The following is a 14,845-nucleotide window of genomic DNA, read 5'->3' as shown; positions in this document are numbered from 1 at the left end:
GGTCGGATTTGACGTGTGACGGTCACGTGACCGCCTGGTTTTGTTTGATTGGTCCAACGTTACCAGTGACTGCATTTGATTGGTGAAACGCAGGCATGCGTAGTTCCTACTTTGAATGCGTGTCTGACAAAATCAAAACAAACAAAACGTGCATTAACAGATCGATGAAAAAAAAGTAGCGAGTAACGAGCTGATTGTAGATAAATGGAGCGGAGTAAAAGTAGCGTTTCTTCTCTATAAATATACTCAAGTAAAAGTAAAAGTATGTTGCATAAAAACTACTCGTAGAAGTACAATTTATCCCAAAAGTTACTCAAGTAAATGTAACGGAGTAAATGTAGCGCGTTACTACCCACCTCTGATATTAACTGATGAAAATAAGAGGAACCAAAAAAATATCTCCCCGTCAGGGAATCGAACCCTGGTCATCCACATGACAGGCGGAGATACCGTCCACTATACTAAAGAGGACTGCGCTAACCTACGATTTTTAAAGAACAAATAACGATCCAGGCTTATCCCTGCCACGCCACAACCACAGCGGTGCCATGTCATACGTTTACGGTCTCATAATGCCGATAAATTGATTCTCTTAAACTTGTAAATGACATTTGTGTGGCCAAGGGGTCTAAGGCGCTAGATTGAAGTTCCAGTCTCTCAGGAGGCGTGGGTTCAAATCCCACCACAGTCTTTTAAATTCTTGTAACACACTTGTATCTTTCCTGACCAAAGCAGTAAGACCTCATTTTTTGAGGTCTTTGGAGTTCTTTACACTAGGAATGTGATCAAAAAGAACGCAACCAGGGCAGGGGTGAGGATTAGTTCAGCAGTCCAAATACAACACAAAATGAGTGAGAGTGTAAATATGCCGTGTTCTATCAACCTATGTCATTTTGTACGTATGCAGATTACAAAGGCTTTTGGTCTGACTTTTCCCACACAGTTTTAAGGATGAAGGATCAATTATTCAATAAAGCAAAGGAAAGTTTTGTTTCATTGACTTGGTATGGCTAAAAGGTGGACATGTATGTTTTTGTCAACCTGTCGTTTGAAGATCTGCGCCCCTACCTTTGACACCCAGGCCAGTTGTATTTTTTCCCGTATTCAGATCACACCACAGTGATAGCATGTATCGCTGGTCGGCAAGGAGCGACTTGCAGGAGGGAAATGGCCTTTCTTGTGACATTGAGTGGAAACTCCAACCTCACCCTCAACGCGGACTACACCAAGGAGTCAATAGAGGACATGAGAAAAGAACGTATGTTTGCTCTTGTTAGAGTTGTATACTTTTTCAACGTCCAAGTCCATATTTCTGCAGCAGTTTCCTAAGACACAAAAGTTCTCGTTTAAAAACTTCAACCAATGACCTTTGCAAACCACATTTCAGACTTTGTACAACTGACATGGTATGGGTGCTTCGTGCATCCGTCAAAAAAGCAGCCAGGAGGCAAGTGTCTAGGGAAATTGTAAGCTCCCTGGTGGTCTAGTGGCTAGGATTCGGCGCTCTCACCGCCGTGACCCGGGTTAGATTCCCGGTCAGGGAAACACTTTGTAACCAGTCTTGGAGCAGTCAATTTTTAACTTATGTCAACAATTCTCATGTTTATGCTCATTGGTTGCAAGTCATTAACATTGACATTTTCAAAAAAGGTAACCGGAAATTTGTTCAACTGTTCTTCAGCGTGGAAGTCTGAACAATGGGTGTTATGTCGTGAAACCGAAGAGTGTAAGTGGAACCTAGCGGATATCTTCTGCATAAAAACACGCCAGCTAGCAGAGGATAGTTTCGATTTGTCAACCTCTGGGTTCTGGGCCCAGCACGCTCCCGCTGCGCCACTCTGCTAACTGCATTTGCAGACCTAGCTTTATGGTGGTGTGGATTGAAATACAATCACTTATGTTTTCTTGGTGAAAAACTTGCTTGTTTTCTGAGACAAAAAGTATTTGTCCTTGTCAAATAGTACTAAGGCACCCCAAAGTAGAGACGTTTGTTTCATCCACAGAACTGGACTTCCAAAAGTAGAGGTACCGACACTGTGGGCTTAAAAAGATTAAATGCCGACAATTTTGCTGTCCTGCGTTTTCTAAACAACAACCAACAATCCAGGCTTATCCCTGCCACGCCACAACCATAGCGGTGCCATGTCATACGTTTGCCGTCTCATAATGCCGATAAATTGATTCTCTAAACCATATATGTGATGGTTATGTGGCCAATTGGTCTTAAGACGCTGGACTTAGCCACCAGTCTCTCAGGAAGCGTGGGTTCAAACCCCACCACTGCCTTTTCTATTCCTGTAACGCATTTGTATCTTTCCTGACCAAAGAACTAAGACCAAGCTTGGTCCTCATTTGGAATGCTTTGGAAAACTTGTGGAAATCAGGCCAAAACATTAGCTTTGGAGTTCTTTACACTAGGAATGTTAATCAAAAAGAACACAACCAGGGCAGGGGTGAGGATGTGTGCAGCAGTCCAAATACAACACAAAATGAGTTACAGTGTAAATATGCCGTGTTCTATCAACCTATGTCATTTTGTACGTATGCAGATTACAAAGGCTTTTGGTCTGACTTTTCCCACACAGTCTTAAGGATGAAGGATCAATTATTCAATAAAGCAAAGGAAAGTTTTGTTTCATTGACTTGGTATGGCTAAAATGTGGACAAGTATGTTTTTGTCAACCTGTCGTTTGAAGATCTGCGCCCCTACCTTAGACACTCAGGTCAGACGTATTTTTTCCTATATTCGGATCACCCCACAGTGATAGCATGTATCGCTGGTCGACATGGAGCGACTTGCAGGAGGGAAATGGCCTTTCTGGTAACATTGTGTGGAAACTCCAACCTCACCCTCAACGTGGACTACACCAAGGAGTCAATAGAGGACATGAGAAAAGAACCTCTGTTCGCTCTTGTTAGAGTTGTATACTTTTTCCACGTCCATATTCCTGCAGCAGTTCCCTAAGCCACAAAAGTTCTCGCTCAAAGACTTCAACCAATGACCTTTGCAAACCACATTTCAGACTTCGTACACCTGACATGGTATGGGAGCTTCGTGCATACGTCTAAAAAGCAGCCGGGAAGCAAATGTCTAGGAAGGGCTTCAGGTCCCTGGTGGTCTAGTGGCTAGGATTTGGCGCTTTCACCGCCGCGGCCCGGGTTCGATTCCCGGTCAGGGAAACACTCTGGGAGCAGTCAGTTTCTAACTAATGTCCACAATTCTCATGTTTATGCTCATTGGTTGCAAGTCAGTAACATTAACATTTTCAAAAGAGTTACCCGGAAATTTGTTCAACTGTTCTTCAATGTGGAAGTCTGAACAATGAGTGTTCTTATTATGTCATGAAACCGAAGAGTGTAAGTGGAACCTAGCGGATATCTTCCACATAAAACACGCAAGTCAGCAGAGGATAGTTTCGATCTATCGACCTCTGGGTTATGGGACCAGCACGCTCCCGCTGCGCCACTCTGCTGACTGTATTTGCTGCCCTAGCTTTATGGAGGCGTGGATTGAAATACCATCGCATATGTTTTCCTGGTGAGAAACTTGTTTGTTTTCTGAGACAAGAAGGATTTGTCCTTGTCAAATAGTACTAAGGCACCCCAAAGTAGAGGCGTTTGTTTCTTCCACAGAACTGGACTTCCAACAGTAGAGGTACCGACACTGTGGACTTAAAAAGATTAAATGCCGACGAATTTGTCAGTAAAAATACGTTCAAATGCCTTCTAATCTTTTACATATATTCTTGGTTTCAACTTAATCCGCAATACTGAATTTGAGTCACTGACTCTAATACACAGTTTTTCCTTTTTGAAAACTTGTTATGCATCCTGATTTCGAGGAATGCTCAAACGGTAGTAAAGTACTACCATATCTGTAGGACTGTGCAGTATCTCCAGGTCCACACATCACAATTTTCAGAGAGGGATACTGTGGTCACTGCTCAAGGTTGAACAATATGTTAACTGATGAAAATAAGAGGAACCAAAACAATCTCCCCGTCTGGGAGGCTTTTGGTCTGATTTTTCCCACACAGTTTTAAGGATGAAGGATCAATTATTCAATAAAGCAAAGGACAGTTTTGTTACATTGACTTGGTATGGCTAAAACGTGGACACGTATGTTTTTGTCAACCTGTCGTTTGAAGATCTGCGCCCCCTACCTTAGACACTCAGGCCAGTCGAATTTTTTCCTATATTCGGAACACAAAAGTTATAGCATGTATCGCTGGTCGGCACCAGAGGTGGTTAGAGTAGCCAGAAATTGTACTCAAGGAAGAGTACTGTTACTTTAGAGTTTTATTACTCAAGTAAAAGTGAGGACTAGTCACCCAAATATTTACTTGATTAAAAGTTAAAAGTATGTTGTGAAAAAACTACTCAAGTAATGAGTAACTGAAGAATAACCTGTTCCTTTAATGATGACAGCAACAAATAATGCTCTAAAACATAAAAATAGTAATGAACAAATTCAGAGCCACAAATATCTCTTAAGCAACTAAAACAATGATATATTAAATAATAATACATTAAAATAAAATAAATTAAGGCAAATTCAGCCACAATAACTTAACAGCACCATAGGCTCAGTAGGCAGAGGTTACAAAGGAAAATAATAAGTTAGCCTTTACGCAAACCAAAAACTCTGATAGCTGTGGGCTGCACCTGAGAACACTGTGCACTTCTGATTTGTGTGTGCATGCATGCGTAAGAGTGTGTGCATGTGAAGTTGTGCATGTTCACTCAGAATCACTCAGTTAAGTGACTATTCAGTTTCAACAATTGGCTCTCAAGGTTCACACTGTGAAGCTGTGACCTTTTAGCCGTCCTGCATGACTAAAAAGTCTCTCACGGGCTGCAGATGCTGGGACGCCTGTGTTGATTTTCATAGACAGGCTCTTGATTTGAGGAAAGGAATGCAAGAGATCCATACCTCCAGTGGATGGACATGAAAGGTACCTCTCCAGCTCTCCTGTTTGTGATTGTCCTGTATTCAGCGATGCAAAGAAGTCATCTTCATCAGAGTGACTACTGTTTGTGGGAACATCATCCATCTCCAATTCAGTGTCCAGGTGATTGTTGATGTAGTCGAGGCCTGTGGCAAGTGAAAGAGATTTCAAAAGAATTAGGTCTGAACATATGTTTTTCCTTTCTACTGTACAGCCTTTCAAGCTGCTGATTTTTGATGTGCTCCTAACTCTTGCTAGCCTATAATTTGTCACTGATACAATATGAACTTAAATAAAAATAACATTCCATGGATTGATATACACACATCTTCATCTGGAAAATGTGTACATGTGCATAAGTATATTTACCGTCATTTAAGATGCTATCATCAGTGGTCCAGGATGTCCTGAATTTTGGTAGGAGTATAGCTGCTGCAATCAACTCAGGTTGTTTCATCATCTCTCCAAAACGTTTCTGGATCCCCTCCTGCAGGACATCAATGAGCGGTCTACACACTTTGCAAGATGACTCCAACTTCTTCAGCTTGTTCTGCAACTGGTGAAGTGTTGGCAGCAGGAAGCCCATATGCAAAGATAATTGCCCTTGGAGGATGTTCAGGGCCATGGCAACAGGCTTCATTACCGCAGCGTACTCAGTCAAAAATGCCATTTCAGCTGTATTGAGCCTATGAAAAATGTAAAGATGAAAGTTAGCTTTCAGCAACTTTTGATACATCCCTTTTCATTGTGTGTTAAATTAACATACAAACTTCACAGCAAATCAACTACAATTATCACATGACCACGTAAAGAAAACTATATTGTGGATTCACCCACATTAATCAGCAATGCCCACATTTGTTCCTAAACAATGTGAGTTCTGCCAACTTACATCTTTATCTGCAATGCTATGCACACATTGCGGAGTGCTTTTTCTCCTTGCTCCTTCTGAATGCATACAACCCGTTCTACAGCGAGGAACAGGGAGCTCCAACGAGTTTGATTGGGTCGGAGAAACTGCATCTTGCATTCACGTTCCACAATTTCAAATGGTGTGATTGACCTGCTGGTCTTATTCCACCTTTTGCAAAAGCAGCAGGTGACAACCTCTTGTATGTTTCGCTGCGTGCTTCAGCAGCAGTGGTGTCAACTGCAGAGATTAGATTGAGGAGATGGCATGCACACTTTTGGTGCTTTGGAAGATGATATTCAAGGCAAGTGTCATTATCCAAAATAGAACACACACCTTGGTACTCCACCTCCGACTCATTCTCATCTTCTGACCCTTCTGAGTCTCTCTCCTGTCCATCATCAGCGACTCTGTCCTCTCTCTCCTGCGCACCATATACTCGAAAGGCCTTTAGGAAGTTTGAACCACTCTCTGTTGTTGTCCTGGTCACTTTTCCCCTGATTTGGTACTCAGAATGTACATCCTCTAATGCTGCAGCAAGCACATCAAATGTGTGTGAGCCTTTGAGACGTCTACAAGCTAATGCAGCGGAGTGTCTTTCTAGAGAGGTATGGTCTATCCAGTGGCAGGTGACACCTATGTAACTACGTTGTCTGGCAGACCAGCAGTCAGTTGTGGTGGCAGCATGATTCACAGCACTCAGTTTTCTGACAATTATGCTCTTCATTGTCTTTGCACCTTCTTTTATTCTACAGTTAAATGTTTTTCTTGTCATAACTGCACACTGAGGTTGCAGGGTTTCTATCAAAGTCTTGAAGGATGGTGTCTCAACCACAGAAAATGGTTGATTGGCTTGACATACAAAATTTAGCACAAGCTTGTCAAGTGTTGTCTGCGTAACCCACCGTGAAGAGACAGTAAGGCAGCTCGTGATTTTTGCATTCTTGATGGGGGGGTCCCTCAGCAGAAGACGATCTTCTCTTTCTTTTGGATTCTATCAAGTCTGTGTATGTTGTCAATTTATTGGGGTGAACCCTCTGTTGACAGAAAAAAGTATCAATGAGGCTACAGGGAATTTATCCTTAAAAATGCTCATCACCACACCATGATGGCGGGACACCATGACTTAAATGTGTAAAAAAAAACATACAGGTAGTAACTAACAGAAAAAAAAAGTTAATAGAAAATACTTTGTTTTATTCACTGAAATCAACTGGCTAAACTTTAAGCTTTAACTTCATTTCCTCTCCATCATGGCTTTGTTGTGTGTGTGTGTGTGTGTGTGTGTGTGTGTGTGTGTGTGTGTGTGCGTGTGTGTGTGTGTGTGTGTGTGTGTGTGTGTGTGTGTTTGTCAAAGTGACATATGAGGACATTTTTATGAAATTTCACCTTACATATGAGGACCTGTTGAAATATGAGGACATTTTCCATGTCCCCATATTTCCCGCAATACTATCGTGTTCTAGACCCTCCCAGCATGTTCCCAGACCAAAAATCTCTAAAGTCTTCATTTGTCAAATTTTCAGAAAAAGTGTGTGAAAGTGTGTTGAATTTTTTTGCTCACCTTCGATTTTGCCCCTAGTGGCCATCTTTGCTATTATGACACACACACACACACACACTTGTCCTCATATGTCATATGTCATGTGGGTCAGAAACTCACACACTCCAACATTTTGAAAAACATCTAATCATTACAGCAATAAACATACTTTTGAAATCTAAATCAAATAACACATTTTCAACTGATCTGATGATCTCAACCTTTTTTATGTTAGTTTTATCTACTCATTTGGTTTATCTGGAGAGGATTTGGGCTCGACAATTAGTAATAAAAGGATTATGGTGATGATTTAATTTGTTGGATTCAGTATTTTATTGTATTGGGCTTTTTACTATTATGTTGACTAAAATACAATGCCGCACAATCATTAATTTAAATGTGCCTGAAATGTAGGTTTTTGCATAAATGCCCCCCCCCCTCCAAAAAAACAACCTTCAACTTTGATTGAGACAAAGGCACTAATTCAAATGGAATTCAAACTACATACAATATTTAATATTTTCAAATGGTTACAATAGCACATGATTTCGGTATTTTTATCTTTGGGACAAATTTTGGATTCAATTGGGGATTGTTTTTGGAGGTATTCACTTTACATTGTGTTCAAGATGGTTACTTCCGCCCACTCTGAAGAGTCTCGGCGTCTGATTGGTCCAATTTTCAGTTAGGCGCCGCCTGATTGGCCGGTGGATGATGTCTGCTCCTAACAGAGGGCTAAATCACTAGTTAATTATTTTTCACTAGTTAATTATTATACAGCTCAAGTATCACACTTAATATTAAATATATATATAAAAAGGGTTTTCCAAAAGGACCATTTATAATCGAAATACAAAACTTCACACACGATTTTGAGCACAACAGAGCGCTCAGTGAACAGCACTTCCGGGACCTGCAGCACCGGAGGGGGACATCTATCTTGGCCACAAACAATCTTTGACAGTCTTCGGCAGCATGGTTGAATCAGGTGAGCATAAAATGGAGTTTAACGTAATTAAATAGCCCAATGTTTTTTAACGTAGGAAAATAGTTCATTATAAACAACAGTTAAATGTTTTTTGTTATTAATTGCAATCAGATTTGATTTTATGAGGTTAAATAAAGCATTTCAGTTCCGGGCCAAGGCAAAGGCATTTAACTTTTTTTTTTTAAAGTTGCATGGAAGATTATAAGTAGCAGTGATTGTCACACACACAAGGTGTGGTGAAATTATTCTCTGCATTTGACCCATCACCCTTGATCACTTTGCTAGTAAACCTTTTCTTAATTTTAAACAAGACAGACTAGAGTTCTTTAAATTGTTTATACTTTTTCTCAAATACAAATATTTCAAGCTGATAAGCACTGTCGAGTTGGCATGTTACTGATATTGTTACATTAGTACTTTGTTTGAGAAGCTTCATGTCTGCACTGAGCCTAAATTTAACAGTTTTTGAAGGGTTTAGTTCTGTTTTATTTCTGTTTCACTGACTTTTTTCATTTTTATGTGTGGATTTGTTAGGCGCATCAACACATGATGTAGACATTGTGCCCAAAAGAAGAGCAAGACGTAATCCTGAGGCTGCAGCCACCGAGTTTATTTGATCTGAATGTGACAAGTCTTGTTTTAAGGCCCAGTGGATCAATGATTGGAAAGGTATGTCTTGTTATGTATCATATCAATGGTAACTGTATCAACATCTCATTAGGATCATTTTCTTACTGTCTAATAGAGGTTGTATTATGTGGCTTTAATTAGAAGTGTTTAGAATAACAGCGGTATATGATAACGATGTTACTTATGCTGTTACTTTTACTGGTAACGAGTAATCTAATAACTTTTATGTACGCTACAACGCTGTTACGATGCGTTTGATGTAATGTGGCATGCTACTTTTGATGTGATTGTATGTCAACAAGACAGCGTCAGAAGCACAAAATGTTTAGTGCAGGTAATATCTTTTTACTAATAAAAGCAACTCCCAGAAGTAATTACGAACACGATATCAAATAGAAAGAGGCCTCATCCACACGCAAAAAAAACATTCAACAGAACTATCTTAACTGCCACTGCTAAGCTAAAAAACACAGCTGAACTATTCTGCTATGTCTGAGCGCTGACGTCCCAAGTCACTTGGCAAAAGGCACGGCTTTTTAAAGGCACACACACACTCTGCTCTCATGAAATGTCTCTCAACTGCATATGCTAGATATTTAAAACATTTTTTTTTTCAAGTAACACATTAATTACAAACCCCGTTTCGATATGAGTTGGGAAATTGTGTTAGATGTAAATCCAAACGAAATATTTTTTTTTTTTACAAATAATAATTAACTTAGAATTTCATGGCTGCAACACGTGCCAAAGTAGTCGGGAAAGGGCATGTTCACCACTGTGTTACATCACCTTTTCTTTTAACAACACTCAATAAACGTTTGGGAACTGAGGAAACTAATTGTTGAAGCTTTGAAAGTGGAATTCTTTACCATTCTTGTTTTATGTAGAGCTTCAGTCGTTCAACAGTCCGGGGTCTCCAATGTCGTATTTTACGCTTCATAATGCACCACACATTTTTGATAGGACTGCAGGCCGGCCAGGAAAGTACCTGCACTCTTTTTTTATGAATTTGAACACGTGCTGAATGTGGCTTGGCATTGTCTTGCTGAAATAAGCAGGGGCGTCCATGAAAAAGTTGGCGCTTAAATGGCAGCAAATGTTGTTCAAAACAGATGGGTAACTTACAGATGTGTAAGTTACCCATGCCTCGGGCACTAATGCACCCCCATACGATCACAGACTGGCTTTTCAACTTTGCGTCGATAACAGTCTGGATGGTTCGCTTCCCCTTTGGTCCGGATGAAACAATGTCGAATATTTCCAAAAACAATTTGAAATGTGGACTCGTCAGACCAATGAACACCTTTCCACTTTGCATCAGTCCATCTTAGATGATCTCGGGCCCAGAGAAGCCGGCGGCGTTTCTGGATGTTGATAATTGGCTTTCGCTTTGCATAGTAGAGCTTTAACTTGCACTTACAGATATAGCGACAAACTGTATTTAGTGACAATGGTTTTCTGAAGTGTTCCTGAACCCATGTGGTGATATCCTTTAGAGATTGATGTCTGTCTTTGATACAGTGCCGTCTGAGGGATCGAAGGTCACGGTTATTCAATGTTAGTTTCCAGTCATGCCGCTTACGTGGAGTGATTTCTCCAGATTCTCTGAACCTTTCGATGATATTATGAACCGTAGATGTTGAAATCCCTAAATTTCTGGCAATTGCACTTTGACAAACGTTGTTCTTAAACTGTTTGACTTTTTGCTCACGCAGTTGTGGACAAAGGGTTGTACCTCGCCCCATCCTTTCCTGTGAAAGACTAAGCATTTTTTGGGAAGCTGTTTTTATACCCAATCATGGCACCCACCTCTTCCAAATTAGCCTTCACACCTGTGGGATGTCCCAAATAAGTGTTTGATGAGCATTTCTTAACTTTATCAGTATTTATTGCCACCTTTCCCAACTTCTTTGTCGCGTGTTGCTGGCATCAAATTCTAAAGTTAATGATTATTTGCACAAAAAAAATGTTTATCAGTTTGAACATCAAATATGTTGTCTTTGTAGCATATTCAACTGAATATGGGTTGAAAATGATTTGCAAATCATTGTATTCAGTTTATATTTACATCTAACACAATTTCCCAACTCATATGGAAACGGGGTTTGTACTTAATATAATAATTATTTACATTTATGAATGAGTAATTCTGTTTGTAATTGAATTTTTAGTCAAGTAACAACTATTATTATTCCTTTTTAAAACAGATATTCCAAACAGTGTTAATTGATAAACTGTTTTATCAGGATATGGTGTATTTGCTCTTGCATCAATTTAAAAAGGTTCTTTTGTGGTCGAGTACCGAGGGAAGTTCATCTCAAGACATGAGCGGGACAAGAGACAGAAACCCGCTATAATTATCTTTACTATTTATCTGGCATTATATGCTCATAATGTTAACAACAAAAAGTGCTTATAATGTTATAATTAATAAGTTCTAACATTATTTTTATGTGTTTTGTTGCAGACACCAAATGTTGATGTTCTATCTCAACATTCTCCAGATTCATGTGAGCGATAAACCGACTTCATCCCTCCAACATGTTATCACTTGACTATTTTATTATCCATCCATCCATCCATTTTCTACTACCTGTCCCTTTTTTGGGGTGGCGGGGTGTGCTGGAACCTATCTTAGCTGCATTCGGGCGGAAGGCGGAATACAGCCTGGACAAGTCGCCACCTCATTACAGGGCCAACACAAATAGACAACATTTACACTCACATTCACACACTAGGGCCAAATTAGTGTTGCCAATCAACCTATCCCCAGGTGCATGTCTTTGGAGGTAAGATGAAACCTTATTACCCGGAGGGAACCCACGCAGTCACGGGGAGAACATGCAAACTCCACACAGAAAGATCACGAGCTCAGGATTTAACTCAGGACCTTCAATTTGTGAGGCACATGCACTAACCTCGTATCACCGTGCTGCCTTATATCTGCTAAAAACTTGACACAACCTATACTTCAAAAGACATTTAATCCTTTTAACCTCTCACAGATCAGTTTATATGACAACATTTTTTAAGGGTACATCCATGTTAGTCAGTGTGGAATTTACAACTCATGTTTAGCAAAACAGGAGATGTTACAGGTCAGCAACATGAATTCTAAATGTGATCAGTTGTCATGTACTCATATTGTTTGAACTAAAAAAGACTTCAGTGTGTTTCATATAAGGTCCTCATATTTTCTGAACCACATTAGTGTGTGTTACAATGTTTAATTCAAAGCTTTAAAATGAGTGTTTCAATCCAGGTCCTCATATTTTCTGAACCACATTTTAGTGAATGTTACAATCTTAAATAATAGTCTAAGAGCTAAAACGCTACAATAATCTTTACTGTTTATGTAGAATTATATGCTCAGAATATTATCAACCAAAAGTGGTTGTTAATGTTATAATTAATTTGTTCTGACATTATATTTTTGTGTTTTGTTGCAGACACCAACTGTTGGGGTTCTATCTCAACATTCTCCAGATTCAGATGTGAGCGATAAACCGACTTCATCCCTCCAACAAGTTATTACATGTCTATTTTTACTATATCTGCTCTAAATTTGACCCAACCTGTATTTTGAAAGACATTTATTAATTTTAATCTCTCACAGATCAGGTTATATAACAACATTTTCGTAAGGGTACATCCATGTTAGTCAGTAGGGAGTTTGGAACTCATGTTTAGCAAAACAGGAGATGTTACAAGTCAACAACATAAATTCTACATGTGATCACTCGTCATGTCCTCATATTGTTTGAACCAAGAACGAATTAGGTGTGTTTCATATAAGGTCCTCATATTTTCTGAACCAGATTAGTGTGTGTTACAATGTTAATGTCAAAGCTTTAAAATGAGTGTCTCAATTCAGGTTCTCATATTTTCTGAACCAGATTTTAGTGTGTGTTACATTCTTAATGAATTGTCTAAGAGCTGAAACTCTGTGATAATCTTTACTATTTATCTGGCATTGTATGCTCAGAGTTTTATCAAAAAAAGTGCAGATAATGTTATAATTAATTAGTTCTGACATTATATTTTTGTGTTTTGTTGCAGAAACCAACTGACTTCATAAACTGACTTCATCCCTCCAACAGGTTATTACATGTCTATTTTTACTATATCTGCTCTAAATTTGACCAAACCTATATTTTGAAAGACATTTATTAATTTTAATCTCTCATAGATCAGTTTATATGACACTTTTTTCGCAAGGGTACAACCATGTTAGTCAGTAGGAAGTTTAGAACTCATGTTTAGCAAAACAGGAGATGTTACAAGTCAACAACATAAATTCTACATTTGAGCACTCGTCATGTCCTTATATTGTTTGAAGCAAGAAAGACCTAGGTGTGTTTCATATAAGGTCCTCATATTTTCTGAACCAGATTAGTGTCTGTTACAATGTTAATGTCAAAGCTTTAAAATGAGTGTCTCATTTGAGGTCCTCATATTTTCTGAACCAGATTTTAGTGTGTGTTACATTCTTAATGAATTGTCTAAGAGCTGAAACTCTGTAAGAATCTTTACTCTTTATCTGGCATTGTATGCTCAGATTTTTATCAACAAAAAGTGCTGATAATGTTATAATTAAGTAGTTCTGACATTATATTTTTGTGTTTTGTTGCAGAAACCAACTGTTGAGGTTCTATCTCAACATTCTCTAGATTCAGATGTGAGCCATAAACCGACTTCATCCCTCCAACAGGTTATTACATGTCTATTTTTACTATATCTGCTCTAAATTTGACCCAACCTGTATTTTGAAAGACATTTATTAATTTTAATCTCTCACAGATCAGTTTATATGGCAACATTTTCGTAAGGGTACATCCATGTTAGTCAGTGGGGAGTTTGGAACTCATGTTTAGCAAAACAGGAGATGTTACAAGTCAACAACATACATTTTACATGTGAGCACTCGTCATGTCCTCATATTGTTTGAACCAAAAAAGACCTAGGTGTGTTTCATATAAGGTCCTCATATTTTCTGAACCAGATTAGTGTGTGTTAAAATGTTAATGTCAAAGCTTTAAAATGAGTGTTTCAATTCAGAAAATTCAGTGCCTCTTGTTTACAGCCGGTTTCTGCAGCGCTGTTTTCAGTGATCTAAGTATTTTTTCGGTGGTTGTGTTTTTGGTACATAACTTGTAAATAGTGCGCAAATAATAGGCTATATATATATATATATATACATTCGAACCCCGTTTACATATGAGTTGGGAAATTGTGTTAGATGTAAATGTAAACGGGATACAATGATTTGCAAATAATTTTCAACCCCAGTTCTGTTGAATATGCTACAAAGACAACATATTTGATGTTAAAACTGATAAACATTTTTTTTGCAAAGAATTTAGGGATTTTACCATCTACGGTACGTAAAATTATCAAAAGGTTCAGAGAATCTGGAGAAATCACTGCACGTAAGCGATGATATTACGGACCTTTGATCCTTCAGGCAGTACTGCATTAAAAACCGACATCTGTGTGTAAAAGATATCACCACATGGGCTCAGGACTACTTCAGAAAACCACTGTCAGTTACTACAGTTGGTCGCTACATAAGTTAAAACTCTACTATGCAAAGCAAATGCCATTTATCAACAACACCGAGGAACGCCGCGGGCTTCGCTGGGCCCGAGCTCATCTAAGATGGACTGATGCAAAGTGGAAAAGTGTTCTGTGGTCTGACCAGTCCACATTTCAAATTATAAATGGAAATTGTGGACGTGGTGTTCTCCGGAAAAAAGAGGAAAATAACCATCCGGATTCTTATAGCCGCAAAGTTCAAAAGCCAGCATCTGTGATGGTATGGGGGT

General features: G+C 39.0%; 1 long non-coding RNA gene and 2 other non-coding genes across 3 annotated transcripts; all 3 read left to right on the top strand.

Annotated features, from left to right (window-relative positions):
• Nucleotides 1–1,472: 1,472 nt before the first annotated feature.
• Nucleotides 1,473–1,544, top strand: trnae-cuc (transfer RNA glutamic acid (anticodon CUC)). Its single transcript has one exon. It is a non-coding gene; the product is annotated as a tRNA-Glu (tRNA).
• Nucleotides 1,545–3,108: 1,564 nt separating this feature from the next.
• On the top strand, nucleotides 3,109–3,180 carry trnae-uuc (transfer RNA glutamic acid (anticodon UUC)). The gene has a single exon. It is a non-coding gene; the product is annotated as a tRNA-Glu (tRNA).
• A 5,817-nt stretch (nucleotides 3,181–8,997) lies between these two features.
• Nucleotides 8,998–13,734, top strand: LOC133544324 (uncharacterized). Its single transcript, XR_009804628.1, has 4 exons — nucleotides 8,998–9,059; nucleotides 11,488–11,563; nucleotides 12,470–12,547; nucleotides 13,654–13,734. It is a non-coding gene; the product is annotated as an uncharacterized LOC133544324 (long non-coding RNA).
• The last annotated feature ends 1,111 nt before the right edge of the window (nucleotides 13,735–14,845 follow it).

This window comes from Nerophis ophidion, linkage group LG27 (genome assembly GCF_033978795.1).
Source record: "Nerophis ophidion isolate RoL-2023_Sa linkage group LG27, RoL_Noph_v1.0, whole genome shotgun sequence".
Lineage (NCBI taxonomy): Eukaryota > Metazoa > Chordata > Actinopteri > Syngnathiformes > Syngnathidae > Nerophis > Nerophis ophidion.
Note: the sequence above shows the minus strand (reverse complement) of the source record. Positions and strands in the feature narration are given on the sequence as shown.